This window comes from Varanus komodoensis, unplaced genomic scaffold (assembly GCF_004798865.1).
Source record: "Varanus komodoensis strain SLA01 unplaced genomic scaffold, ASM479886v1 scaffold48, whole genome shotgun sequence".
In the NCBI taxonomy this organism is placed as follows: domain Eukaryota; kingdom Metazoa; phylum Chordata; class Lepidosauria; order Squamata; family Varanidae; genus Varanus; species Varanus komodoensis.
Genome location: NW_025336059.1, coordinates 2490863 through 2518095, shown reverse-complemented (window position 1 = coordinate 2518095; position 27233 = coordinate 2490863). Strand labels below are relative to the sequence as shown.

The window sequence follows — 27233 nt, the reverse complement described above, 5'->3', positions numbered from 1 at the left end:
TCAAACGGCCACTTGGACAACGGCTCGGCCTGCGGCAAGATGGAAGATTCCAGGTTCCAAGCTAAATGTGGATTGTGTTGGTCATTGGGGGGGGGGGCATGTCGCAGTTGCCTAGCGACCTCCAGGGAGGGTCCCCCAAGCTTTCTATGTCTTAACCTCCAGAGCACGGAGGCTAAAATCCACTTCCAGGCTGGCTCCTTCCGGATGTGCTTGACCGCAATGCCCATGCACCCCAGCCAGTGGACAGGGATTCTGGGAGATGTAGTTGAAAACTCACTCCCCGAAGGTGCACCTGGCACCACTGCTTTATTCGTGTCAGCACCAGCCAAAATGTTTTTATTCTCCCAGGTTTTTTAATCATGTGTTTTAATTACTTGAAGCAAAGGTGGGCACTAAATGTACTACAGTTGTAATATCCTTTTAATATATATTTATATCTTGTCTGGCTGTTTTGTAAGCCATCTTACGATTGTATAATAATAAAACCGTATATAAGAAAATTTAAATGAACATACATTAAATAGGCAGCAAAACTGCTCCATACCCTTTCTAACCGGGTGCCCTTCTGATGTTTTGGATTTCAAGTCCCATCCTCCAGCATGGCCAATGGTCAGAGGCCATGGGGATTGTAGTTCAAACATCTGGAAGGACATGAGTGGTGGAAATTGCCCTACTCCCACGCCCTAGAACAGCCTTTCCCAACAAATGTTCAGACCATTGGCCATTGCAGTTAGGGCTGATGGAAGTCCAAACATCTGAAACACACATGGCTGGGGAAGGGTATTTTCTGTATTTTCCGGGGTAGCAGCATTCTCCAAGCATGGAGCCACCACTAGTAAGGCCCTGTCTCTGACGGAACCTCCTTGGGCCAAGTCTGCATTCTTCCAAGTACAAAGCTGTCCTGACCTGTAAGAGACGTGAAGCGTGCAGCTACCTGGCAGAGAAGAAAATCTACTCAAGGCATGCTCAGAGGTACTCCTGGGCTTGGGCAGTTTACTCCTGAGCCCTGGATACCATGCTGAACTCATTCCTGGTCCACAAGCTAAGAAGCACCTGCGTCTGGCAGATGCACTCCCCATCCATGGGTTAGCTCAGATTTTATTCCCGTTCCACAACACACTAGCTTGGTTGCTTCCACTGTCATAAACCCACAATAGTGAGTTTCAAGAGACAGAAATGCAGCGCTGCATACCAAAATTTTCTGCCCTGTACAACAGCGACAAAGCCAATCATTGGACTGCAGTTCCCATTAGCCCCGGCTGGCATAGCTGATGTGAGCATTCAGGGGCGCTGCAATCCCTCCAGTGACTTCTGGCCAGCTAAACAGTCCACCGCTGATGTAGAACGACGAAGACAGACCCCAGACCAACGTGCAAAGCACCCTCTCTTCCCCCTGCCAGGAGCGGCCCAATTTTTGCCTGACAGTGAGATTTCCCCACACGCTGAAAGAAAACATCCAAGTTCTTCAGCAGCAAACGCGGGACAGGAACGGAGCTCACAAACCTCGACGGACCAGGTCGCAAGACCCCGAATCCACGCTCCAGCACTCAACACCAGAAGAAAAAGCAGGTCCAGAGTGATTGCCGCCCCGGAGCGGCTCTTCAGAGGACACAGAAGAAACCACACGCTGCATCTGACACTTCCATCACGGAGCCCAGGCAGTCGGTGGAATCCAAGCCGGGAACGCACAGCAAGGAAGTTGATTGGAATTGTGAAGTATTAAAAACAGAACGCATCGGCTGCTTCCTTTTTCCCCAGCTGCCCACAAGATCGGTGGAAGATCCACTCCAGAGGATTTGTGGATTTCTCGGCGAGTTCCTCGGGCCAGCCAGGAACACAAGACAAACGGCTGATCCTTGGGAAAGCTTAGCCATAAATGCATGCCATGGAAAGGACAAGCTCAGCTCTGGCTTCAGCGTGCAACACAAGCAGACTCCTGTCGAGTAAAGATGCCAGAGGCGAAGTGGGAGAGGTGTCTGTGTGTGTGTGTGTGTGCGCGTGTGTGCGCGTGTGTGGAGTTGGGGGTGGGGGGGGAGAGAACCATCAGGGAAAAAAACCCAGAAGGGTGGGAACTCGCTTTCTAAGAAAAATAACGTTTAAACATTTCCTGGAGTGAGGCAATCTCACAGAACCTTTGCCAACTGCATTCATAACTGTAACTCATGATCAGAATTTCATTTGGCATGGAAAAAAAACGTAGAGCGTGAATCAGAGCTTGTGTTAAAAGCACACACGGAATATATATATATATTAAAGCGTCCGTGTTGAATAAGGGAGAGAACGAGTGTCACAGCAAGCGGGGGTTTCTAAGGACTGGCTGGCTTTATATAGCAATGCCAAGGCAGGAAGACAATGCAAACCATTCACTCTTTCTGCACCACAGACTCGCACAACTGGTTGCTCTGTTGCCACTGCCACTGCTTTGGAAAGAAGCTTCGACCTGCTCGTTTGCGAATTCAGGCCCTGAACGCATCGGCAAGCACCATGGTGTTGGGGGAATGGTGGACGGGCCCGATCCGCCAAGCTAGTGCGTCTGATGCACATGGTTCCTCTTGCGCTCCATCTGTCACACTCTCTGCTCCTCTCTAGCACAGCTGTGTGCTGAACCGCAGCCTCCAACATCCGCAGCCAGCAGTACTAGGAGTTAGAGATAGGCTGGACATGCACAGGGTGGCATGTCGTGCCGGAGGTCAGACTAGATGGCCCGGGAGGTCCCTTCTGACTCGCTCTGTTTCTCTAAGAGCAGACTCTGGAATGCGCTCCCCAGAGAGGTTCGCCTGGCGCCGACTTTATATTCTTTCCGGCGCCAGGTGAAAACCTTTTTATTTACCCATCATTTTAAGAATTAGACATTTTAATTGGTTTTAACATCGACAGGCACTTTTCGTTTTCATTTTTACTTTTGTTTCCGAGTTTGATTTTGATTTTCATTTTTGCTGATATTATGTGCTTGTTGTTTACCGTGGTTATTGGTTGTTCTTACTCATTGTTATCATTTTCTGATCTGTCCTGGGACATTTTTCTCGTGTAGGATGGGATATAAATGTTATTTATTTATTTATTTATTTATTTATTTATAAATAAATAAATAAATAAATAAATAAATGCTATAAATAAATAAGAGTGTCGCTTTGGGAAGGCTTAGGGGTGTGGCCCACCCCCCTTCGAAGCTGTCCGAGTTGGTGGCCATTACTGCCTCTTGCGGAAGCAACGCAGCTTCGTGCTGCAGCCTTCCTGGCCCAGCAGTGCGTCCTGATGCGCCACCTACGCTCATTGGCACCCACTGAGAGGTGCGAATACTGTAAGTGCCCAAGTACGGGCAGAAAAAGGCGCTCACATTTCCTGGAAACCACATGCATAGACTGTCTTTTGCTCTGTGCATGTATAAATGTCACAGATGTCCTGAAGGCCAATCATGGTGCCCCATGTGACATTTTAAAATTCAGACTGCCTCCCACAGCAGCGGGACAAAATAAAAACAAAGTAAGACATGATTTTGCACAGAGGTATGTTTCTGGTCCCAATATTTGTGGAACAAGATCTGCTGATACCCACCCCATGAAAAGAACCTGTGGTTTCTTGTTAGACTGAACTGCGGGTTGTTCACCTGGGTTGGTTATCTTGGCTGGGTTCAGACAACACCAGTAGGTGCCTCTCTTGGGAGATGAGGATAAGCATAGCCATTCCACCAGCAGACCATGTGGCTTTTTCCTCTTCCCTCCTCATCGCCTTTTCCTTGTGTGCCATGTCTCTTGCTACACTATTCGCCTTGTATTCACTACATGCAAGCATCTCTGGGAGGCTTTTCAGCGGAAAAACAGCATAAGCTCAGAAATATTAAGTGCCCATCAGCCACCCCTTTCAATCATGCCCATTTTACGCCATCCTCCTTTTTGAAAAACAGCCAAAAGCAGAAACTTGAAGGAAGCCCAAATCCTCCAGAAGTATACTCCGTGCTCTTGTTGAACTATGACACACACCCAACTCTGCATGTGCAGTCCGGAGGGGTGGCCTTTAAAAGCCAAGGGAGGCGCATGCTCTGGTCCAGCCAATGGAAGGAAACCCCTTACGGGACTGCCTAGGATCTCTGTGCCGAGCCCCACAAGGGGAACGCGTCCCGGCCTTCGCGGGAGCCCGGGAGGCAACGACAAAGCCATCTGCACACTCCTTCCTTCATGCATGGGGTTTCCAAAAGAAAAGCAGCAGCAGGCCTGCCGGCCAGTCACCTTGGGGAGGGGAATTCCGTTCCTTGGCTGGGGTCAGCGCCAACCAGGCATGGAGGGAGACAGATGCCCCATTCGGTTGCCTCTGCAGCCCACATTTGCAAGGTCTGGAGAGCAGCTGTGAGCCCTTCCCTTGATCAGGATGAAAGGCGGCCGCAAAGAGGTGCGGGGGCCCAGCGTGCCGCTCCCCACCCCCTGCCACCGTCCCAGCAGCTTCCTCGAGTCAGTTTGGGTGGTTACGCCTGGCTGAGATGCTTCCGCTGAAAGTGAAAAAAACCCTCTGTTATCTGATTGTCGGAGCGACCAGCAGGGAAACAGGCGAACCAACCACAGAGGCGCTCGGCGGTCCCCAAACCGCGTGCCTGGTGACAGACATGAAAAAGCGCAGCCAGCCTTTGACCGCCCCCAGATAAGAAATAGATAAGAGGGCGTATGAAGTGAACAGGCGGCTTTCAAACAAGTCACACTGATAAATCAGGTAGGAGAACTACACAGATTTCGCTGCGCTGCAGCTCTGCCCTGCCCAGATGGTCTGAGACTACAACTCCCATCGTGCCTGAAGATGGCGCATGCTGGCTGTGGTTGATGGGAGTGGAAGACCCAAAGGGCCGCAGGGCAACAGGTCCGGACGGGAAGGATCTGCCTTAGCCCCGCCCCTCTGCCTGTGGCTCCACCCACCCTGAAATGTGGCCCTCGAGAGCTTCTGTGAAATGGAATTCAGGCCTGGGGCTCCACACCTTCGATGCGAAGCTACCCAGCTGGATCGACTTTTTAAAGCCTCGTCTCCACCCTCTCAAATCAGCCACGACTTGGGTCAATCTGCAGATAAGTTTCTCTTTCCTTCTGTTTTCTACCTCCCAAGGAGTCTGAGGGTGGATACTGTTTTGAGAAACTTGCTGGAATTTGTGTTTTCCAAAATAAGCGATTGACTGTGTCTTCATTCCAGCATTCCAAAGCACAAAGTAACACTGCCATTATCCGGTAGTTGCCAAGCCGAGTTCCTAGCATCTCCTTCCACATTTCCTGCTAAAACCCGAGCCTGGAAGAGTCCAAAGGATGCTAGGAGGGCACAGACACTAAAGAACCGAACCAGGAGGCTCAAGCCCTGCTGGGCCATGGAGTTCCGTGCGGGACTTTGGGCTGGACACGGACTTAGCCTCACCTACCTCGGGGGGTTGTTGTGAGGATGAAATAGAGGAGGGCAACTGCAGAAGCCACTCTGGATTCTCCCAGGAAGGAAAGAGGCAGGTTCAAAGGAAGAAACTTCAAGCTGGCTTTCCAGTCCTTCCTAAGGAAATACAAAGATCTTTGGGGTGACCTTTCTGAGCTGGCGCAGGAAATCCAGCACCCTAAGATGGATCCAGAGCGTGAGAAAAGGAACTCGAGGAAAAAAACACATGCTTCTCCCAGCTGGCCATGGGAAAAGGGCTCCCAAACATTTGTATCTGCATGCCCTGGCTAGGAAGCGTGTGAACGACTCCGGGGGAAATTCATTCCTGAATTCAGTGGGGTTTTGAGCACTCTTTTTGGAATGCGCTGGTCTTACAAGGTAACTCGGTTCATGCAAGGAGACCGTTCAGCGATGGGCATAGCCGACAACTGTGTACAAACAGGCACACAGACCCTAGAATGTGCCCCAGAATCCTCTGGGGCTGCCCCATGTTGTGTGGGGCAGGACTTTTCAGGCAAGAGGGAAGAGAATTAAGAGCTCAGAGACTACGATAGCCCAAGAAGCTTTTCTTTTTTCTTTTTTTTAAGGGGGGACATGGGAGCACAGAGAATGTGACTTCTAGCCTATTTCCCGGAACTTCTTTGTTAGAGGGATTGTGTTTGGAGAACTACAGGAATTTTAACAAGTGGATTAAGCAACACTTGTCCAAACAACAAATGAACTATGTACACAAGTAGCCAAGAGAGCTTAAAAAAAAGAAGAAAGAAAGAAAAGTCCCTGTTCGAGGGAGGCTTCCAAATTCAACATTTCAGCCAGGCTGGTCTTCTGCGAAATGTGGCGCAACTCCAGGCTTGTGTAGCAAGGGGCAAGTCCCTGAGATGGGCAAATCAAACTTAATCCGTGCTACCCTATTTCATGCTGCCACAGGCAGGAGATGCAACCAAATTGCCCTCTGTGGGGTCAGGGGAGGATGAGAAGGCAGAAACCTGCACACAAAAAGCTGACAAGTCAGTGTAGCGCAGGGACGGCGGACCTTTCAGAGGCCGAGCCCAAACTGCAAAGCAAAACCCACTTATTTTTTATTTTATTCATGTAAGCCATCCCGAGGCTATGCGATGGGACAGCATACAAATGCTCTAAATAAATAAATAAAATATTTATCGCCAAGTGCCAACACTGCAATAAAACCTGAATACGGAGGTTGTCGTTGAGAAAAAACAACTCGCAGCCAGTCCAAGCAAATATCCATCTATCTATTTATCCTTGGCAGCGCACTGACCGGCGATGCGAAAGCTCAGACGAGTCACGGCTCATGATGTCATCGCCTGGCGCCGCTGCTCCGTTCTGAGCATGCGCATGGCCCCTGTGTGCGCTGTCATCCGATGCTCAGCTGCTGGGGCATCTTGGCTCACGTGCCAACCGAGGGCTCTGCACGCCCACTGCGGCACACGCGCCATAGGTTCTCCACCACCGGTATAGCGTCTTGTGTAAAAGACGGAGCTATGAAGTAACACTGCCCTAGTTCAACACGCTCAGCCCTGTCTTGCAGTGGCTCTCACTTATATTAAGAGGTGAGGACTTTGTAAGTCTAGGAAGCACCTCACCCCATCTTGCAAGCAGTCCTGGGGACAGGATGCCTGAGCTTTGAGTGACTGGTGCAAGCAAGTACCTAAGAGGTCGATCTTGCAGCTTTCTAGTCCCTGGTGAGGGCGGACTAGCCATCTGCTTGGCATCAGAATCAGGTGCAGAATACCACAATTCTTGTTGACATACTATGAGGGAAGATAAGTAAAATTAGTAAACTTCTGCATCCCACCAACCCCAGCCCTTTTTGGCTGCTGCAGTGCCAAACATAGAAAAGTTAGACATACTTCCTTTCTGCCTTGCATACAGGCTGTGTGGTATAGTGGTTGGAGCCTTGGACAGGGACTCAAGATGAGTTCTAAACCATGTGAAGCTCACCGGGTGACCTTGGGCAGTTCAGTCACTGACCTCCAGCCTAACCTACCTCACAGGGTTGTTGTGAGAGCCATGGTGGAGTCGCAGTCTCAGGAGATGTGGCTTCCAGTTTCCATTTGGCCATGCGGCTCAGTGGGGTGACTCTGGGGCTAGTCAGTGAATCTTGGGCTCACCTACCTCACAAGGTTGTCGTAAGGGTCAAAAGGAGACGAGGCCCACATAAGCCACCTTACATAACAAAGGAAAACCACGTGGCCAAGTTTTGCGGAAGAAAAACACAGATGCACAGTGTGGAATCCAGGATATGCTCAAAGGCAGCTGAGATAAAAGAAACGCCTTAGTCATTAGCTTTATGCAACCAGATTAAGAAATCGAGTCCCACATGGAAGGCTTGCCAAATCTGAAGCTCCACAGCCGAACAGTGCGAGCTGAAAGGGGCAGACAGCAACCCAGCAGCGAGCTCGAGTTCCCCAGCCCGAATTGGGGGAAGAGCGCGAGCAAAACGCAAGCAAAACCTTGCAAGCATAATAAGAGTGGTGGAAAAACTCCTCTATGCTCCAACAACACAGGAAACTGAAGTAGCAATTAATCTGCCACGCCCCGACCTCAAGCCAAGGGGAGGGAGGGTTGCGCGGGATGGGTACCTCACCCCCATCTCTGGGGGGAACAGAGCTACTCCCCCCCCCCAAGCCCGCAACCCACCCAACCCACCGGCCAAGCGGCAAGCAGAAACAGCGGTCTTTCCTCCGCGGTGGCCCCTTGCTTTAGAACAACTACTGGCAGAGGTGGCCGTCCACCCAGCCAGAAAGGGAAGGAAAGACGCTGGCAGTTTTTCCTGTACTCAGAACAGACTGTTCTTTAAAAAAAAATGAAGAAGAAGAAAGGAGGTGATCAGAAGGATTGGCCTGGAGTTGTTACATAACAGTGTTGATTGATCAGTGTTTTCCCAAACCTCTGGGAGAAAAAGCATGCAATTCTCCTGTTGTTGTTGTTGTTGTTGTTAACACACAGAGCACATTCCTTTGATGACCAGAGAGAGAGACAGAATATGTATGTGTGGGGTAAGAAGATCACCCACCCAGTGTTTTGGCTCAAGAAGGGTGAATGCCGGAGAACAGAGACTCCTACAGATGCACGACAGCCAGCCTCCACAGAGTCCAAGGAAGCTTGTGCAGGATCTTCACCTCAAGAAAATGGACTCATTTGCTGGCATCTGACCAGCAAGATCCCCAGCACTTAAGAATCAGGGCCCCAAGTGCCCAGGTGTCCACTCTGCATATCCTTCTTTCCGCACATAAGTAAATTCGGAAATGGAGCTTAATTGAGTTTTGCAGGAGGCGAAAGCAGGGAATTCACTGCTTGTGGAAATCATTTTCCAATCAAATAGTCTTCAACTCACTTGTCCCCTGACTCAGAGCATCTCAAACCAGAGGGGAACAACATGCACTGCAATTAAGCGCAGGAAAATAAAAACCTCCTACAGGTACCAAACAAGATTCTTACGCACATGAATCTACGCACTCCGTGACACAGTCCCAGGGCCTTCGGGAGGCAATTTGGAGCATTAGTAGAGGCCTAGCGATGCTCCCACATCTAAGCCACAGTAGAAACCAGTACTGGCACGTCCAGCTTGAAGACTTCTGGGAGCCATACGGCCTAGCGGTTAGAGTTTTGGGCGAGAACTCAGGCATTCTGGGTGACTAAGCCAGTCACTGACTCTCAGCCTTGCCTTCCTCACAGGGTTGTTGTGAGGACGTGTTGGAAAGGAGGGCAACTTGGCAAGCTGCCTTGGGTCCCTTTTCCCTGAGGGGGAGAAACGGCAGAAAAAAATGCAATAATTTATAATAATTTATTCAATTTAGAGCAGACATGCAGGGCCAGCAACTGGTGCACAGAGGCACCGTGCCTCTGATCCTGGAAAAACCAAACAACCCCTTTCAATTTTAAAATGATTAAAATTAACAATATTAAAATTAAAATTCTTAATTACAAACTTGCCCAGTCCCTTTTTGACTGGCATCATGCCGATTTGCAAAGGAGAGCGTCACAGCGCACAAACTACAGGAGGATACTGGGGAAGGTTATGATGTTCACACCAAGGCGTGGGGCTGCCCACAACCGGGATGCCGAAAGACGGGGCCACCCAATCTTCTCCCTGTCTTTCACCCACCTGACCTGGTTTGCAGTCCATTTCTGACCCCGATTCCAGGGCCCGGCACTGCTCCTTCAGGCTGAGAAGGATTCTGGCAGAGCCGAATGCCTGGAACGGGGGTCCCGTCTCGTCCAGCCAGAATTTATTTACTCATTATTTATTTAGGAAGCTTCTATGCCGCCCCATTTGCTGAAGCCTCGGGGCGGCTCACATCAATCAATAAATAATCACAATATAAAAACAATACAATTTGAGTTGACCTGGCCAAGGATATAAAATAAATAAATAATATTAACAATTAAATTAACTATTAAAATGACGTTTAAATAAAAAGGTCTTGGCCTGGCGCCGAAAAACGAATAACGGCAGCGCCAGGCGGACCTCTCTGGGGAGCGCATTCCACAGATGGGGCGCCACCGCAGAGAAAGCCTTCCTCCGGGTACTCACCCTTCTAATGTCCTTCACGGAGGGTTCCCGGAGGAGGGCCTCTGCCGCCAATCTCAAGGGGCGGGAGGGCATATATGAACGTAAGCGCTCCTTCAGGTTTGCAGGTTTCTGCCCATTCTTGGGGACCGGCTGCTCATGGTGGGTGAGTCCAAAATGCAGCATATTTCCCCTTGAATCTCTTCTACCAGGAACCAAGTCTTATGAAAGTTTAAAATATGGAAGAAACACTCAACGGTTGGCAGAAAAGGGACTGTTTCAGGAGAACTGGGGAGTCTACCTAAAGAAGCCCTCGGGACTGAACTGGGCAATCCGGCAGACCAGTTTAGGACCAGTGGCCTGAAGTGCAATACAGCATCTTCTGTATGTATTTGCTCAGATTCTTAAGCAAACCTCAAAGGTCCCCTTCCAATTCTAAGCTCACCTTTCCAAATGGCATTGCCCAGCTTCCCTCCCCATGGAATCTTGCCTGGAATTTAAGCTGTTATCGTTTCTGCACCAGGAAATCGAGTTTTTCCAATTTTGTGGCTGTTCTTCTATACCTCCCTATTTAGCGATTCCTGTGCGGTTTGCTTTTCATGCAGTACAGCAAGCTTTCGACTCTTCGCAGGCCTGCCCAGGGAACCGGGGATGGTGGATGGATTCCAATTATAATGCAACAAAAGCACACATCAATAAAACCAGCTCCCATCCCTGGGCAACACCTTCAGCGTTCGTGTTCATTACCAGAGTAGCACGGGAGTTAAATGCAGAGCGATCAGTCGCCGTTCCACCGGCTTGCACACCCCCACAAAGGGAAACTGGATTCCAGAAGAGCAAGTTAGCGATCAGAGAAAGACTTCCAGCCCAAAGAGTCAAGCCCAGAGGTATTACAGGTGCTTGCACACCTCGGAGGAGGATGCGCAAAGCACCCCGGACGGAAACCTTTCGTGCCACTCCGCTCAGCCAATTATTGCGAATTGAGTACACCTTGTTCTTTCTCTCTCTCTCTCTCACAGTACTGGCGTTATCAGACAGACAGGTCATTTGAATGTGGAGAGCCAAACCCTGTGGGAGAAAGCAACAACGGCGGCCAAGAGGAAGATGCAAAAAGACTCAAAGGCCATCAACAGGAGAACCAGTGAGTCTAGTGGTTAGAGCACCGGACTGGGACTTGGGAGACCCAGGTTCTAGTCCCCCACTCAGCCAGGAAGCTCATGGGGTGATCAGCTCTTTGCCTGTCCTCCCTCACAGGGTTGCTGTGAGGATAAGATGGAGAATGTGTGATCTCAGAGCTAGAATTTCCAAGGCCAAGACCCCACGCCAAGCTAGAGCAGAGCGAGCTGCCCTGCCTCAGAGCTCATTCCACGCACAGAAACCTTCACAGCTGGCAGACAATGAGGGGTAATAGATTCCACCCTGAACGAACAAACATGATCCAAATGCTTCCCCAGACCTTTCCGGCTACCTCTGAAATCAAAGTTTATTCATTTACCTTTATTCTCTGGTACTCCTATGCTGCTTATAGTAAAATGGTTTAGTACAAAAATTAAAATACATATAACGCAATGCTAAAAGCTTTTCAACAGGTGTGAGACTAAGAGAAACTATAAACGTACCTGCAATTCAGAGCAGCATGGCTAATGGTAGTAATTTGTGGAATATGTCTTCATTTGATCTTAATCAGCATGATTGTTATGCAGGCCTTTCCCACCCTACCTGGCCAGTAAAAATTGTATGTTTACAGAACAGGAAAGGGGAGAAAATAGGACGATGTTGCCAAGTCTTGCTTTCTCCGCTAGAACCAGGGCAAATTCACACCACGTTAAACCCCAAGTTGCTACAGCAAACGTTTTCCCACACCCTCTATGTGAAAAAACTCCACCCAGCCCTATGGGGCAGCCATTGCGCCATTTCAATAGGAACCAAATTTATTCTCTTCCCGCCCACACCTACACAGTCCAGGCGACGGAGCCAACACCGCCCTTGAGCTCCACATATGAGCTGCCAAGTCTGGTTCTGGGGCATCAAGGTGTACCTTAATCATACCCTTCAGCCTGGAACATGGGAACGCACCCGACGGGTTGCAGTCCAGTAACTGGCAGGCACGTGGCTCCCTTTTGGAGACGGTACAACCAGCATCCAAAACATGGGTGCTGCCTTACGCCCATGTCAGGCTACCTGTCCAGCTGGCTCCATGAGGTGATCAGACAGTAGATCTCCAGATGCATCGGACTTCAAGTCCCAGAATTCCTGGCCACCGGCTATGCTGCTGGCAGGGGATTCTGGGAGTTCGTCAAAAGCACCCAGAAGTCAGCCTGCCACCCACTTCTGGTCTCTACACTTGGGCACAAAAAATGGCTTGCATTGCCAGCTACTCAACCACATGAACTGGAAAACACTGGCATGCAAATGCCCGCAGAAGCATCCTTTCGGCCGTCTGCCTTCGCTGCTCTTTACGCAGGTGTCACAGCCCTTGAAATATTGTGAGTCTCACACAAACAGGGCCTGCCCCCGCCAGAAATGAGCACATTTTGCACCTGGGCTGCTCTGCCAGAGACCCAGTTTCTATACCTGAGATGTCAGCGATGGTTGCTCACGCCTTTGGTTAGCGGATCGTGCCCAATGTGACAATCTTAAAAGCAAACCATGCAGCGAGCTGACAAGGGCGAGCAAAAGAAGCGTGGAGGATTTATTATTTTGTTTAGTTATTTAAAACTTTTCACGACTTTTCTGAAGCCTCGGGATGGTTTAACAATACAAAATGTGAAACGCAGCATCCTAAAAAATTCAGCGAACAATAAAACCACAATTCAAACTGTCAGGTCTTAAAATATTGGGGAAAATAAAAAGGGTTTGGCCTGGCACCAAAAAGAATAAAGCAATGGCGCCAGGCAAACCTCTCTGGGGAGCAAATTCTAGGATTGGGGGGCCACCGCAGAGAAGGCCCTTCTCCAGGTAGTCACCCTCCTAATCTCCTTCAAGGAGGGCTCCCGGAGAAGGGCGTCTGCCCCAGATCTTAAGGGGCAGGCAGACACCTGTGGAAGGAGACACTCCTTCAGGTAAGCAGGATTGCTCTGGCTGGGCTGCCCTCTGCCATCACCAGTGGGTGGAAGAACAAGTCAAGCGAGGCAAGGACAGCACCAACCTGGCCTCCTCAGGGAGACCCTCTCCACTGGGGTGCCGCCCCGAAGGAGGCCCTGCACGGTGTACCTTCCTTCTCTTGGAGCCACAACGCACGTGCAGCGGGTGTGGGTTCCGCATGGCAGGAATGAACCTGGCACTGCTTTGGTATGTTCGCAAGAGTCTTGCTTCACCTGGCTCCTTCAATCCACGGGCGTAGGGCCAAACAACAGCTCTCTTGGAAAGGGTCCACCTGGGGAGGCTGTTACAAAAGAGACAGCGCCTCAAGCCGCCAGCCATTTGATACTTTCCCAGGGGATGATGGGGACTGTAATCCAAGATACTCAGAGAGCCCCGCCTCGAGGAAGGCTGCTTCTTTGTTTAAACTCAGCCACAGACAAAGGGAGCCAAGTCAGAGGGAGAAGACAGATTCTGTTAGCAATGAGCAATGCCTAAAGTTCAGAATGACCCATCGGTTTCCCGAACAAAAGAAGGAATAGTTCTACCTCTTAGGAGCTCCATTGTGATTGTTGTCATGCCTTGCTCTTCGTCTTTTAAAGAAAATGCTTTTTTTAAAAAAAGCAAAGTGCAGACATCTGTTTAAAAGAGGTGGGGAAACAATCATTAAGTTCAGACTCCGGTTTTGTGCCAAAATTCCAGCTGGAACAACGCAGTGCAGTTTTGCATGACATTTCAGAAGCCGGTCAAGATGCGGCTCCCGCCAAAGCAATTTCCTACATGAAAAAGTATTTCTACACAGAAGTCTGGAGTTTTTGCGGCCTTCGGAGGAGCAGCTGCATAAAATGGGATTATTTATCCCCTCAACTACCCAGCCGTTTGGGTTCTGATGTCACTCTGGGCAGGAGCCGATCTGGGATGCAGACGAAAAGCCAAGGAGTGAACCTGCTCTCCCTCCCGCCTTGTGCTTAACACGACCCACTGGAGAGTAAATGGATGGATCGCCGCCTTGCACAAACCAGGTTAACCAGCAGAACTGGATCGCTCCTGCCTGCAGGCTTCGAATCTTAAAAAAAAGTGGCAAACGAGGAAAAAGGAACAGGGAAGGAAGAGGAGAGATGGTGGCCTTTGAGCAGAATGTTATGGAACGGCCCCGCTTCGTACTTTCTTCTCCCTCAGTAAGTGCCTGTGTGCTTTTTGCTTTCTTGAGAGACGGTCTCCCGGGGCCGCCGCGCTAACCCCCACAACCAAAACAAGCCTGAAGTGTGACCCGGAAGAGGACGGGGCGGGCACTTTTCCTGCGTTCTGCAGCATTTGCTGCCATGCGAGGCTCACAGGAGGAGCCGCAGGGCACCCAGAGGGTGATACAGCCAGAATCCACCGCAGACAGATGGGATTGTGGGTTAACTGGTCTTTTTGGGTGGTGTGAGTCAAAAACAAGCAGAACAGGAACCCGAAACAAAGGCCTTTGCGGAAGACGCATGGCACCCTGACAGTTCCCATGCTGCTGCACTTCTCATGAAGGACATTTAGGTTCTTAAACACGGGCGCATGAAGAACCGTACGTGCACCCAGAGAGTGGAAGTCTCTTTCTACAAGGCACGAGTATCTTTGGCACATCTGAGCACTTCGAAGGTCCCATGAAGAGAGATTTTGCTAAGCGCACTCCCCAACCTGGCACCCTCTGGGTGTTTGGACTACAACCCCCAGCATCCTTGATGACAGACCATGCTGGTGGGGCTTGGGGAAGGCTGTGTCACATTTTTGCACCATAAAGTTCCGTGGCAAAGAATCCCCCAAGTTTGGTGCGGCACCTCCGTGCTGTTTGCAAAATAATGTTCTATTCAAAAGCCTTCTCAAGCTGCCGAGATTGCAAAACAGGAAATAACCATGGTTGGTTTTTACACATTTTGGGACTCGGAAGGCAGAAGCCGCTGCCGTTATCTGGTGAGGCGTTTGCCCTTTGAAGCTGTTACAAAAATGATTCCCGGAGTAAGAATACAACAGCCTTCTCAGCATTTCTCAAATTCACAGTTTGGACAGAGAAAAAACAGGGCCACCAAGATGAATGGGACTTCAGTCTCGAATGGGTCTACTCTACATGCTAACGTTGGATCGTGCCCATGACATCTGTATTCCTTCTTCAGGCAGCCGATACTCAACCACTGAGAAAAGCCATTGGCTTGGCTGCCGAAAGGTTGCTTTACCACAGAATCTTTTGTTCCTTGGAAGTTAACACAAGGTCAGTTCAAACAGATTCTCTGCACCCTTTGGACAGCTGAAAGTCTGACATTGGAGCCCTGGAAAAATAAACATCCTCCTCCGTAGGCTGGTTGATGATTGTGATGAATTAAATTAACTGAATACTCATCTCCTGCAATACAATGCACCACGGACTTAAGAATGCTTTAACACTGGAATGAGCAATTTTTAGGCATGACCTGTAAATGATAAATATATGAATATTTGGTCTTCTCCCTTTCCCAGCGCTGAGGCAAAATTGCTTCTATTAATAGCTGCATTTTTATATAAGACACACATTCATACTCTCTCCATCTCTCATCTAGGTACACATTTCATATGCACCTATGAAGGCGATTTAGTTCAAGTTAGATTAAAAAACTACTTTTTTCTTTTCTTCCTTTTGATGGTTTTAGTTCATTTTGCTGAAAACCTGGAAAAAGCAAAAACAAAGCACTGACCAAATCTTGGCTCACTGGGTGATTTCGGGACAGCCAATAACTCTTGCCCGAGCCTACCCCGCAAGGTTGTTGTGAGGCGAAAATGAAGAGGAAGAGCAACAGCATATAAGCCACCTTGGCTTCCTTGCAGGAAGAACACAGAGGAGATGAACATTATGAACAATGAAGTTGCTTTTTTCCATGCAAAATAAGCAGGACTTGGTTGTGTGATGCCATTGGGCACCCCGAGCACGTGACTCCTTTGCTCTGCCCACCCCCCTTAAACAACATTTTGTGGTGCATGAACACCCTTAGCTTTCCGTGGCAACCTGCATGGACCCCACAGAGGCCCAAACATCCCTTTCCTTTCCTGTTTGGCCCCTTTTATTTAAGAAATTTGTATGCCCTCCTTTGCAAAAGCCTCAGGATGGCTCCCACGAATAAAATTCCACAGTAAATCATATATAAATAGCATAAAACTTTCCAACATATCCTCTCTTAATGGAAGTAATAAAAATAAAATGCAATTCTGTATAAATCAACAAGATGAATAAAATAGTTGTTCAAATGGAGATTAAATAAAAGGTCTTTACCTGGCACCGAAAGGAATAGAGGATCGGCGCCAGGCGGACCTCTCTGGGGAGCACGTTCCACAGCTTGGGTGCCACCACAGAGAAGGCCGTGCTCTGCGTGTCACTAAGCAAGGAAGTCCGCTCTTCGAGGGATCCCAGTCATCCATGGACAGACCCTATAATGGAAGACACATCCCCCTTCCGGAGGCGGCGTGAGAAGCCGGCCCCCACTGGGGCTGGTGCCCCAAAGCTTTCCTCAAGAGCCCCAATTCTCCGCAAAGTCTCTGCCCCTGCCCCTTGCTGTCCAGGAGCCCTGAAAAGCCCTTTAGTCGGGAAGCCCCACAAAACTCAGTGGGGTCAATTCTACACGGGTTGCAAGAATGCCAAATAACCAGCAACAACTGCAGAGAAGAGTGCCAGAAGCAAAGGACGGTTGCGCGGCTTACCATGCCCAGTGACCCCGAAAAGATTACAACACTTCTCAGTCTGATGCAAAGTCAAGTTCAGGGATACGGGAAGCGGCAAGGGAAGAACACTGGTGCAGAACAGTCTGTTTTGTGGTTCTTCAGCCGAAAACTGTCAGCCAAACTGCAAACCTTTTGTTATACAATAAGGAAGTGGCACGGCTCGGGCTCGTTAGGCTGTTGTCCGGACCCGTCTGGCAGCGTGGGAGTGGGGGAAACTAACAAAGAAAAATTAACTGGGTGCTCCACCTCAACAAGCAAGGGTGGGGGAAATAATGCGGGACACCTGTCAAGGTGAGTGTGCGCTGGAGGTAAATACCCGGCTGCAAAAGTGGGCGACCTCTGGCCAGCAGGCCGAACTGTGGGACCCTCCCCGTGGCCACGCCCATTCTCCTGGCCACGCCCCCTGCCCTGGCGGCCCATCATTCAGGGGCACGGCGGCTCTCGCCCCGACTCCCCTTCTGTTGCTTTGCCCAGGTATTATTCTGCCTCAGCAAGAAACGCGATTCACACAGGCAGGCAAAGAGGTGTCTGCAACCGTGCGGCAAAACGGCGACTCGCTTTGCCCAGAGGTCTTCCTGCAAGATGCAGTCATGGATGGAGACCAGCACAGGGGCCAAGTGAAGGATTCTCTGCCAGAAAAGACGCAGGGGCTCCGACCTGCCAGGTGGGAGCTGCCTCTGCTCCGGGGACTGCAGGCCGTGGCCGCTGCAGCCTAGCCGAAACCTGCCTGCTCTTGGTTCAGAGGGCTCAGGCAGCTGCCGAGCGCACCCGTTCACACTGGAAAGCGCCAGATTGTAAGGAGACACTGTGTTTACACACAGCAAACACATCATCCTTGGGCCAAGAACACAAGCACGCTCTCCAGCACCTGAGCTTCCCTGCCAAGAACGGAGTGGCCGACCGCGGCTGCACTGGGGCTTGCCACGCTCAGGGCGAGCTGGAGTTTCACCCGCCTGCCAGAGGGGCAAGGAGGCAGCTCTGGACAGCCAAAGAGCCCCGGGGCAAGCCGACCCGTGATTCGGTGCTGTGGGGAAAAGCACGCTGGAGGCACATGAACACAGTCGGAAACTGTTGGACTCTGCCGCTTATCCCCTTCCGAGCATCCTCCACAGGCACTCACTACAACTCCCAGCAGCCCCAGCCAGCAGGGCCTGTGGTTGCATGATGGGGTTGCAGTCCACAAGTGTGGCAGGCATCAGGTTGCGGGAAGGATGTTGCAGGGCGAGGGGGTGCTAGGCAGGTACCCGGATCATACCTATGCAAAACTCCAACCTGGCACGCAGGTAAGCTTTCCTCCTGCAGCTCTCAACGGCCAACCTTAAGGACTGGAAGCTTGCTTTTTGAACACCCAACACACACGGCTAGGCATTGCCTACATTGGTGAAGTTTTTCCTCTCCTTTAAAAAGGTACAAGATCTCTGCAAACGCTTACTCCCATGGAAAGGTATTGCCAAAGATGCTAGCAGCCACTGCCCTAAACTAAGCCATGCTGGGGGGTTTTGGGGGACCACCCCTGGTGCCTTCAGGCCCACTTATTGTCAGAGTAGGAGCTTCTCTAAAATGGAACTCAGCCCTCGGGTAATAGAAGTGCTGGGTCCCTGCTCAGGTCCCTGGGGAAGATGCCCATCTGCCTGAGACACCCCCACAACCACAACCTTCTCCTTATCCTATCCATACCTGAAATACGGTAGTGAGGCCAAAATACAGGGCCTTCACAGTGCTGGCATCCTCAAAGGATCGACCAGCATCTCTCTTTCGGCCTTTTGACAGATGCCCAGGATCGCAGATCAGGTTGTATAAATGCAGGTTGCTTTGAAATAGGGGAAGAACGATTCTGCCATCACCACTTCAACAGTGACTTTTCCTTGCTGTTTCCTTTCAGGTCATTATACCGTCCGTTTTATTTTACGCCTCCCTGGCAACCATATCAAACAAAGCCCAAGCCACAATGCAGAGGTGGTGCTGGGCACAGCCCGGTAAGACTGGGGCCCCGGATCTTTTCTTTGGAGCAGCACACTTCTGGGGGACCCCAGCGCCCCCCCCCCAGCTTTCCAACCCATGGGAGTTTTGGCAGATCCATGCGCTGCTTTTTGTCCGGTGCGCTCCAGCCACAGGTCTTCTCAGCCCCTGGCGCCATTTCGGGATCTCTGTGGAGCGAGATGAGAAGCAAGGTTGACCCACCCTGCAAAACGTGCACATCTGCGCAGAGCAGCGTCTGGCACATCTGGGCAGCCACAATATTTAGTCTAGGAGAAGAAAACTTGGCACAAGCAAGGAGAGGTTGCACAGATCACAATACAACCTCCAAAAGAGAGGCAGGCACACCATGAGCGGGTGCCTAGCAAATCTTCCGTTCTATCCACTCCCCAATAAAATACAGATCAACATTCCCCTGCCTACCTTTGCCACGGGGGCCACGGGGTCGCACTGCATGAGGCCCGTGTGGTGGTGAGTGTTGACCGAGGACCCAAAATATCTGGGTTCCAGAGCCCGCTCAGTCGTGGTGGTGAAGGGGTTGCAATCACAGCAGGGAAGGAACCGGGGCAAGGCGAGGTCCACCCTAAAAGCTTCTGGGATTAATGCCTGGAGGACTGCAGGCGGACGGACAGCAAATCGTGCGATTTGCCAGGAAACAAGGCCCCCATGGCAGCCTCTTTCCAGGTTGACTTCACATGAGGTGCAAACCGGCCCAGACTGAGACCAAGAAAAACAAACACACCCACAAGCCAGAGACAAAGACACAGATGTGACACGTCGGTTGGGAAACTGAAGAGCTCCGGGATGGATCGATGCCGTCTGATGGATTGGGACATGGCTGACAGACTGCAAGCAGAGCGTACCTATCAGTGGGGACCGATCGGGATGGCAGCCAGCGGTGAGCCGAGTCCCCCAGGCTCAGTTCTGGGGCCAATTCTGCTCAACCCTTTTATCAATGACCTGGAAGAAGGGGTGGCCAGTCTGACCAAAACTGCAGACGATCCCAAGCTTATTTTATTTTACTGTATATATTTTAATTGTTATTGTTTGAATGTATTTTGTATTTTATTTGATGTTGTAAGCCGCCCTGAGGCCTTGGCAAGGGGCGGCATAGAAATGTTTTAATAAATAAAATAAATAAATAAAATTGGGGGCAGGGGTCACACCTGGGGAGCAGGCACTCCAGAACTAAAGGGACCTGGACAGACTGTGGAAGAAGGTGGGAGGCAACAGGATGGTGTTCGATACAAGGCTTGCACCTGAGAATCAGGAATCAGTGCCACAGGGACAGGATGGGCGACAGGTGGCTGGAGAGCAGCGCTTGTGAAAAGGAACTTGGGGTATTTATTGACGGCAGGCTAAACATGAGCCAGCAGTGCGATGCAGCGGTTAAAAGGGAGAATGCGCCCCTTGAACGCATAGCCAGACGCATGGCTCCCAGATCGAGAGAGGGACTGGCGCTGCTCTCGAAGACTCCGGTGTGCGCACACCCAGAGTTCTGGACCCAGTTCTGGGCTCCGTGTTACGAAAGAAACATAGCAAGGTTGGAATCGGTTCCAGCACGGAAGCCAGATCGGGGGGATGCCATGTGAGGTGCGACTGAGCGTGCCGAGATGCCTGACTTGCACGCTTTGCAAACTGAATTCTTCGAACCAACCCCACACGCTCCTTCCCTCCAAGGTTTTGCTTGGAATACCGAACCCCATTATCCACACTCGCTTCCCTGAGCGGCATGCCACCATGGCTCCAGCTGACCCGTGGCTGGGAAGTGTTCCTCCAACTACACAGGAATCAGCCTGGCTCGCCCAATAAAGGGAAATGAGTTCTTGCACCAAGCTAATCGCTCAGTGACAATGACAGGGCGTCCTCCCAACCTTTCCACTGTAATTTTCTCACGAGAAGAATGCTCTTCTCTGGCACTTTATCCGGACGGCCCACGAAGGGAGCAAGAAAGTTGCCATCTTTTGCAACAGCAAAAAAATCCACCAGTTGGATTAGTGTCAAAAGAGTGTTCTCGTCCGCTCAACCTCTCTTAAGGTGACTGAGATGCTTGTGAGAAAGAGACAAGGCCCCCAAGATTATCTTTTTTAAAGAAAATATTTAAAGCAATTCTTTAGAGAGGAAGTGAGGAACCCATACCACACAAAACTGTTGCTGGACTGCAATTCCTATCAACCCCAGAGAGCATGGCACGGCAAGTAGTCAAGAACTGTGATCCAAAATATTAGGAAGGTTGTAGGATGAGGAATTTAGGGTTATAGCTTCCGGCCCTATGCTGCTAACCTCCCAGATGTTTCTGGCTTACCAGTTCCAGCACGCCTGACCACCGGCCAAGCTGGCTAGGGCTGATGGGAGCTGACATCCCAACATCTAAGAAGGCATCGGGGTTACCCACCCTATGCCTGTTAATTCTCTTTGCAGATGTTAGCAACTGGCACAAAGTGAATGTGAAGCTGCTACCTGTGTGTAGACACAAGAGAGGGTATGAAACCATGTATGGAGAGACAAAAGGGGAGGAGGAGGCATTTCTTCTGCCCCATCATCATATAAAAACCCCAAAGAGGTGTGGCCAGAAAATTGAAGATTCGGGGCAGACCAAAACCAAGCCGCCTTCACACAATGCAAACGTTAATAACAAAAGCGACGCAGAGTTAAACTCTGAAACTCACTTCCACAAGATGCAGCGATGGCCACCAACTTGGACAAAATCATGGAGAAGACTACTAGTCCCCATGGTTATATGCTGCCCCCAGATTGGGGTAATTGCTGGGGAACATGGGTGGGAAGGTGCTGTGGCCTTCACACACCCCGGGAGAGGTTCCCTTGGGCAGCTGGGTGGCCACCCTGGGGCAAAGGCCGGTCGGGATGGACCCTTGGCGTGGTCCGGAGGGCCCTGCTCACGTTCTCCTCTACTCTGAGGCCTGTTCCATGACATGCACGCCTTTGGGGGGAAATGTGAGCCATCTGCTTCAGAAGGGGTTGCACTCACTTGCAAGCCCATCAACGCCATGATGAACTGAACCGGAGTCAAAATTTTAAGAAATCGCAGAGCAGCATGCAAATAAGGGAGTGGGACAACGCAAAGCAGAGGGACCTTCAGCCACCAGTGCCCACGGGAGTCTGTGCGCTTCCTGCGCCAGGCCTGTCTCCTGCACACCTCTGACAAAACAGCCAGATGTGCTGGACTGGCACTCCTGAATCCAGCAAGGAGGGCCCATGGGCAGAGTTTCAGAGCTGTCGGCAGAACACCTGGAAGGCACTCCTGGGCTGGTGAAAGATCACCAAGGCTTCAGCCATGGTCCGCCTGGAGAGGCTGGCCAGTTAACCCAGGACTATCTGCACCAGCCCACCGCTCTTTCCCACCAACTCCGTCCGCAAAGACAGTTAAAAGGCACTGGCAGAGGTCTCTGCTTTTCCCCACCTGGAATCCTAAATGCATTTCCCCCATGCTGGGCTCACACAGAAACAGAGCGAGTGGGAAGGGGTCTCCCGGGCCATCTAGTCTGACCCCCGGCTCCAGCCAGCCCCGCTCACGCCATGCCCACCCTGTGCATGTCCAGCCTGTCTTTGAACACCCGCACCGATGGGGCCTCCACCACCTCCCCTGGAAGCCCATTCCATACAGAAAGCCGTTCCTGTTTTAGCTCAAGCCTCCTTAAGCCCTTGCCATTCCTGTACGGCAAGCGAGGACTGAGCCAAGCTCGCACACAAGGGATGTACTTCTTAATTCTGTTTAGCAATCATGTGCCAACATCACCAGCCCTACCCCAGATTTCTGAACCTACACCAGAAGGTGAGCAACCTGCATCCCTCTAGATGGCTTGGCCTGCAGCTTCCATCTGCACCACTGGTTATCCTGGCAAAGGATTATGGGAATTGCACCCAAATCCTAAGCAGGACCAGGTTGCCCATCACCAGTTTTAGTACACAGAAATCAGAACTCTCAAAAGGTCAGGATCTGAATGCCCAGCATTGCTGGCCCATGGCCATGCCCACAGGGGATTCTGGGAGCTGAAGTTCAGAACATCTGGAGCTCTCCCTTTAGCCTTCATCTTGGAACCCAACAGCCGTGTGTCCCCCCCCATCACGGAGTCAGGAAAGGAAGTAGCAGACCCACAACGAAATCGGTCGCCAGGACCTAGTTCCCCTTCCTTCGCTCATTGCGCCGCCTGCCCTCACACAAGCGAGAACCCCAGGAAGCACAGCGGCTCCGATCCGCCCAGCGCAACAGGGCAGCTGGGTTCACAGCCCGTCTCAGGCACTATGAATCACTAGGTGGCCTGTGGCAAGTTATTCTCCAGCTGTGCCACAAAGAACGGAAAACCAGCTCCACTTCGGAAGATGCACAGGCCCGCCTCATATTTCAGGACGTTTCCTCAAAACCTGCTCTGCACAGGAGGCAGAAACCCGACGCCAGAAGACCTGCCAGGGATGGCCGCTCTCCTGCCACTGCAGAGGTCTACCTTGCAGGGAGGGTGGGAAGGGCGGCCGGCCAGCCAGGAAGCCGCCCACAGCGAGCTGGAGAGTCACACTGGGCTTACTGGGAAGACAGGCACAGCCCTGAGAAAGCCCAAAGTATCTGCTTGTCACGGTTTAAAAACTAGGCAGGGGTCCGATTCTTGGGGAGTCCATCCTGAACCGGGAGCACAACTCAGCCCCGGGGCTGAGCTCTTCTTAAAAGTTCAAATGGGAGGAAGCTCACCGAGGGCTTCAGGGAGGCCGGATCCTGCCCAACAGACACCCCCCCCCCAACTGTGGGAAAAAATAAACATTTAGCGACGGCCCTCCCTCTTGGCATCTCCACCCCCGTTTGCTCAGTTTTCCACCATGGACACAGGAATAGCCTTCCCAAACGGAAGATGTTTCGACCTAATTCACAGGTTCGCCGCCTGCGGCATGCCGGGCTGGGGCGCATGGGCTGTGTAGTCCAAAGCATCCGGAGCGCGGCTGACGGGGGAAGGCGGCACCCACGCCGCTGGCCATTTCCGAAACAACCCGACGCCCACGCCGAGCGGCTCCCAAAGACGCCCGCAGAGTCTGCAGGGGCTTACTCTCAAGTAAACCATGGCAGCACGGCTTAAAACCCTCCTCCAGGAAGCCATTCGGGGGGCTCGTGGCAACCCGACCCCCAAAACAGCCCCCCACGCATCTCTCCAGTCGCCGACTCCGCCAGCACACCGGCCAAACCGGAGCCCGCTCTCCCGCCCGTTTACACGCCAGCAGGAGCGCAGAATTCGAATCAAGCCACCAGCGGCTGCAAGGACACCGGGCAGAGGGTGCGGGGGAAAAAGGGCCCCCCGCTCGCTCCTACCTGCGGGCGAATGCGGCGCGAACCATTCCCGAGGCAGCGCCGGCTTCCCGCGCCGGATCCGGGAGCGCACGCCGAGGCGGAGGGCCGAGTCCCCTCGGCCCCCGGACAAAAGCGGAGCGGAGCGGGGCCGCGCACGCGGCGTCGGGGCTCCGGGCTGCACCGGCCGGCGGGCGGGCGGGCGGAAGCCCCCCTGCTCTCCCGGAGCGAAGCGGAGCGGGTCGGGTCGCGCGGCAGCGGCAGCCGCAGGCCGGAGTCTCCGCTCGGGCGCCAGACGGCGACTAAAAGCCGAGCGCGCCGCATCACATGAGCCCGAAGGCGCTCCCGGCGCCGCCTCTTAAAGGGGACGCGGGGCCGGGCGGGAGGCCACGCGCGAGGCGGGGCACGCGCGCCCTACTCGCGAGGAAGCCCCCGCCGGGCGGGGCGGATCCCGCCGGGTCCAGATCCGCGGGGACGCTTCCCCGCGAGCAAATCCTATGGAAAGGTCTTCCTTCCCGGAGGAGTGCACTCCGGAGGGGAACTCACGGAAACTCACTCTTTCCTAAGAGTAAATGCATGGGAATCCACCAGACTTCTCTTAAAGAAGAAACCAGCCTGGGAGGTGGGGGGGGGTTGTGGATGAACTGGCTTCCTGAACCATGGCTTATCGCCTTGTCCGAACCCTGTGGAGGCAATCAGCCATGGTTGGAAACAACCCAGTCTCCAACTCTCCATAGGTTCTCTTTACGGGTCGTTTGGGTCGTTTGTGGCGAGCAACCTTTAGGGCTCGTTCGAGCAACTGGGTTTGCACAGCGTGGTTCAACAACCCGCACACAACCAAACCCATCCCTTGACGCAGGGTATTGGGGGGTGTCTGGACCCAATCCACGGCCTGTTCATGGCCAACGGACCTGAAGTTTTATTCCCCGAGCTGAACAAAGTGCTTCCAGGCTGCCGGTGTGGGTTTCAAGCTCATGTCAGGCTGAAATCAACTCTTCAAACAGGATGTGAGTTTACTTGGAACTCGCCCACTCAACAAGCCGCCTTGTCCGTCAAGGATATTGTTGGTTCGGAGCCTTTATTTACACGCTGGCCAGTAACGTGGGTGAAAGAAGGGCGAGAGAAAGAGGAGGGAACGCAACAAACAACATGAAAACAGCCATGTATAATTATGCACCAAATGCGCACCCGGTGATTACTCCAGCATTATACAATTTTGACTGCCGGATGAATAGACCAGCGTCATGGAGAAGATGCTGAAAATACAACAAACAGAACTGGGAGCCGCGCTCCAGTCCTGTCTAGAAGCGGTTTTCTCGGAGATGGAAGGTGTTTTTCCAGAGATTCGCAGATATAAATCCTTCATGGAATGGTCTGCAGATGTTCAGACATGCATGGACTTCCAGTCTTATTTCTTTTAACGGAAGCCATTTGCTTTCTCTAAAGAAGAAACTGTGTGAGTCAGAAATGTGTTTATGAAAATAAATATAATAAATAGAAATATAATAAAAATAAAATAAATATGATTCACTTGGCACCTGCTCAGGGTACTTAAGAAGTGGCGTTATACTGAATAGTGGGTTTTCCCCTATTTAACGATGTATTTTGTGTTTGAGTACTTTGTTAATATAAATAAAATTATTTTTTTAAAAAGGCAGAGGTCATTCTCATACCATTTTCATCACACCACCAGCTACCTGATTTTTTTAAAGATTCAATGTAACTAACACAGATAAACTAGGTTCGGCTATCAGAGCTTGTCAAGACCCATGGATTATCGTGCTTGAATCCAGTCGAGATAACAAACCAAATTAAAACTTTTCTTTACGTTCGGTGGCACTTCGCGGAGCATCCATGGCCTTTATGTTATCAGCTCCCGTTCCTCGTCTCTTTTAGCTGTTTTAAATTTGCTGTGCTAAAGCTCTTCTAGGATGTTCCTCCCTTGTCGCTGCGTGTTGCGGTTTTGGAAAGCATCCAGAGTGCTCGGGCTATCGGAAGGCATGGAAACAAAAGGAGCCAGGCTGGCCAGCCCTCCCGGGATCCCCTCCCCGTCTGGGGTTGCCCAAGCAGTGCCATCTGGTGAACGCAACTTGCAACTCTGGTGACGCTTCCTCTACCGCATCTTGGGTCAGGCCAAGCGTTGGGTCATTATCTCTGAACTGCACAAGCTGTACTGTGCCAGAAGATTGCTCCCAAGACTGCCCAAGTCCAGCGTGTGCGCAAGAAGGGAGTTCTCTGGGTCGCTTCGGCCCTGTGGGGTGCGCAGGCTCGGCTCAGGCTCTCTGTGGCCAAGACAGGAAGAGCAAACTGTGCGCCCGGACAAGACAGAAGAGTGAAAACCGTTTCTGACCCCTCCAGCCCTGCTTGGGATGCTATCCAAAAGCAGGTGGGATTCTTCTAACAAAAGTTGACAAAAGTTTGACTGGCTGAAATGAGGGGGGTGCGTACACGTGGACACAAGCACAAAGAGATGCAGAGACACAAAGACGCGCGCACACTCCAAAAAACAGAGCTGAAACTCCAGAAACTTTCCAGGCTCCTGGGAAGAAAAGGCCTTGAAAAGGAGGGTACAGGAGTGGGAGAAAAGCCAAGATGCGTAAAGGGTGGGGGAAAAGTAGAGCTGATGGGGGGGGGGTTTTCAAGGGGGGGGTGCCATGCCAGCTCCTGCTGCGAAGGATAAAATTGTGCCGCTTGCAAGCGCTGGAGCTCCCTGGCTGAGCTTTCAAAGGGGAAATTTGCCAGCTTTCGGCTGGGGGGGGGGGCGGTCAAGCAGGTTCCACTTAAACTATACAGAGATAAAGATGCTAACCAAGTTCTGACAACTCAATAACCCATGCTCAAGGGCTGAGTGTAGGTGATCGCCAAACCATGGATTGTTGTCTGAACCCAGCTGCACTAGCAAGCCATGGTTATTTAACCACAAGCAACCCACGAAGGTTACCCATGGTCTGATGTTGGCTTGTGAACTCTGGCCTGCCGCTGTCACTCTGAATCTGTTGCAGAAACCATTAGCACTGAAGCAGCCACTCGCACAAGGTTAGGATGGGAGTTGTAGTCCCAGCCATCAGGAAGGACAAAGGGGTCATTCATCCCTTATGTTGTGAGCCGCCCCGAGGCTTCAGCGAATGGGGCGGCATAGAAATGTTTTAATAAATAAATAAATAAATAAATAAATAAATTGTATTTTTGTTTTCTTTCAGCAAAGTACATCTATGCAGACATGGGAAAGATTTGTCTCTA

At 51.4% G+C, this 27233-nt stretch overlaps 1 protein-coding gene and 1 long non-coding RNA gene across 3 annotated transcripts in view; one reads left to right on the top strand and one right to left on the bottom strand.

Moving 5' to 3' along the window:
• H6PD (hexose-6-phosphate dehydrogenase/glucose 1-dehydrogenase) overlaps window positions 1–27233 on the bottom strand; it is a 42692-nt gene that overhangs the window by 220 nt on the left and 15239 nt on the right. The window contains exon 7 of one of the 2 annotated variants that reach the window (XR_006416213.1): window positions 25098–25445. The exons of the other annotated variant lie outside the window; for it this stretch is intronic. The gene's annotated coding sequence lies outside the window, so the exon portion shown is untranslated. Of the gene's footprint in view, window positions 1–25097; window positions 25446–27233 lie in introns of those variants that run through there. 2 annotated transcript variants of the gene reach the window in all.
• LOC123031054 lies at window positions 16145–22810 on the top strand. The gene is made up of 3 exons (XR_006416214.1): window positions 16145–16275; window positions 17340–17346; window positions 22799–22810. It is a non-coding gene; the product is annotated as an uncharacterized LOC123031054 (long non-coding RNA).